Source organism: Trachymyrmex septentrionalis, unplaced genomic scaffold (genome assembly GCF_001594115.1).
Source record: "Trachymyrmex septentrionalis isolate Tsep2-gDNA-1 unplaced genomic scaffold, Tsep1.0 scaffold308, whole genome shotgun sequence".
Classification (NCBI taxonomy): domain Eukaryota; kingdom Metazoa; phylum Arthropoda; class Insecta; order Hymenoptera; family Formicidae; genus Trachymyrmex; species Trachymyrmex septentrionalis.
In genome coordinates, this window is record NW_017305472.1 from 29,096 (window position 1) to 32,280 (window position 3,185).

The window sequence follows — 3,185 nt, forward strand, 5'->3', positions numbered from 1 at the left end:
AAAGAATTATATTTTAATATAATAAATAGCAGAAATTTTATAATTTTTCAGTTTTCAGAAATTGCTCGGCCGGAGCAGATTTATTGCTTTAGAGCGAGTGTTGCATCATCTTCTAAACTAAATCCTAATAAACTTAATTATGTATACTATAATATTTATACAATCCTTTATCTACTTATATTATTACTCTTTTATATTGTTCAAATAGTAAAATTTTATTTATTAATTGTAAACTTAAAATATGTAAATTCTTCAAAAATGTCGATTTTCAATAGTTCAAATAATTACACTTTTTTGAGCGATTTACATCGTATTATTTATTTTTGTTAGTCCAAAGAGACAACTAAACAAATTTTACGGGTTTTTGCTTGAACATTAAATTTAAAAATTGAAAATTTTTTTATCCAAGATAGTCATTTTTTGCGAACTTTTCCAAATTTTTTTGAAACATTCTAATTAATTGAAAATAAAATATTATTTATTTAATTCATATTTATCGGTCTTTGTCTGACTTCCAGGTATAAATTTCACACGTTTTGAGTTAAAAAATACGTATTCAGTCCAGAGATATAGCGTGATAAAGTTGCAAGGTTTCACAAACTAATGTTAGCAGGAAGGTAACCAAAAATAACAATACCATACTAGGGTTAAAAGAAGATGTTAAAAAGAAGTCGATTTTGTCCACAAGTAAAGTTACAAAGGTATCAATAAAAGGGATAGCATTTTTTTATAGATTTCGATAATATTAATAAAATTCCTCCTTCTGAATACGATTATTTTAATAAAAAGTTCGGGATCAATAAAGGACATCTTAAAAATTAAACATAGACATGATATATTTAAACAAATTTCAATATTCTTGCTTACTTTTCCAGGTGTTTCTCAAATGTTACAAATTTTTTAATAATTTTATCATATTCAGAAAGTCAAAACCTACAAAAATCACTATTTCTTTTACTTACATTCTTTTGGACAAAAATGAGATCTTTTTCAATATCTTCCAAAAAAGGGCAAATTTTTGCTTGCCCAAAAAGATGCAAGTAAAAAAAATAGTGTTTTTACAACATAAATTAAGGTCAATTCTTTTCGCTCGTATAACTTACAACAAAATTAATAAATAGTAAACCCAGGCCAATATATTAAACAAGTTATAGTTAGGTAATAAATAATATTTATTATTCACAAATTATAATTTTCCAACGATATATTTCAACGGTACGTTTCGACTATGCTTAGTCCTCATCTCACCTTATTACAAAAGACAGTATAACATAATCATATTATATATAACTATATTATATATAATCAAACTTATCAGGCGATGTAATGATGAACCATAATTCCGAACCAATTCATTGGTTAATAGCGAGAAAGAGCAGTCAGTATGAATAAAAAAAGAAATTTCCACAAAATGAATATAACAAGGCAATAGGAGTCAAGCACGATAATTCTTGTGCAAACCAATACGGTTAATAAAACAACTTTTTATAATAATTAATCCGCTAACATGTTTCGGCTCACTTCTGATTCTCAGAGAAAATATGATGTTGTAATTACAAAAAATTTTTTTACAAACTAATTCATTTCAGTGAGCTACCCTTCCACCTATTAATGAAAACTATAATGTAAAAACGAACTCTAATAACAATCTAAAATGTATTAAAATTATTAAAAGGTAAATTTGTTGGAAATAAAAACGATTTATTGTAAAATAATAAAATGTAGCTCACTAAAACAAAAATTCACCATATTGCAAACACTTAAATTCTATAGGTTTAGTCAAAAACCAGTCTTTGACTATTCAGCGAATCAATGTCAATTATGTTTAAATTAATGAATAACTTTTAATACACCTAAAACGTTAATCGCAAAGAAAAACAAAAAAAGAAGGGCAAAAAAACTTTGATATTAATTATAGTCTCTGTCATCTGATGTGTAGCATCTCTGACATCAATCTGTTCCTGTACTGGGGTTTGTCATCCAAAATTGCAATATTTTTCCAATCGAACTCGTAGTCCTCTTCCAATCGGTGATTAGTTATGACCGAATGTGTGGTTGTGTTCCACCGAATGTGATTCCTGTGTTCAACTATTCTCGTCTTCAGCTGTCTTCCTGTTTGTCCCATAGCTCGCATCGCAATAATCACCGATTGGAAGAGGACCACGAATTCGATTGGAAAAATATTGCAATTTTGGATGACAAACCCCAGTACAGGAAGAGATTGATGTCAGAGATGCTACACATCAGGTGACAGAGACATGACCTCAACCTGCAGAGGGGCTTTCCAAGGCCTACTTTCCAATTGTAGACGGACTATAAATTTCGAAACGTTGTTATTGCCAGTTAATCAGTGTATATTCTTTGTTACATTAAGATTAAATTATTAAAGATTCAGTTTTGGTTTTGATGTCCGTCTGGACTATAATTGATATCAAAGTTTTTTTGCCCTTCTTTTTTTGTTTTTCTTTGCGATTAACGTTTTAGGTGTATTAAAAGTTATTCATTAATTTAAACATAATTGACATTGATTCGCTGAATAGTCAAAGACTGGTTTTTGACTAAACCGATAGAAAGTGTTTGCGATATGGTGAATTTTTGTTTTAGTGAGCTACATTTTATTATTTTACAATAAATCGTTTTTACTTCCAACAAATTTACCTTTTAATAATTTTAATACATTTTAGATTGTTATTAGAGTTCGTTTTTACATTATAGTTTTCGTTAATACGTGGAAGGGTAGCTCACTGAAATGAATTAGTTTGTAAAAAAATTTTTTGTAATTACACATCATATTTTCTCTGAGAATCAGAAGTGAGCCGAAATATGTTAGCGGATTAATTATTATAAAAGTTGTTTTGTTAACTGTATTGGTTTGACAAAAATTACCGTGCTTGTTTCCTACTGTCCTGTTATATCCAACCATTTTGTATCATTAAGGAGTCTTTAGGAATTAATTTATATTAAGAAATTTCCAGTCTTATTATAGATGTAGCTTGATGTCAGATTATATAAATGGTTGTATGTACGTCTTTAATATTGATAGCAAACTCCAATATATATCGTCAAAAATTGATCAAATCTATAGAGACTTCGAATCTATAGAAATCAGTTTGTGACTTAAAACTATCCTTAACACATTTAGGTAAAACTATATAAATTATAAATCTATGTCTGTATATATATAT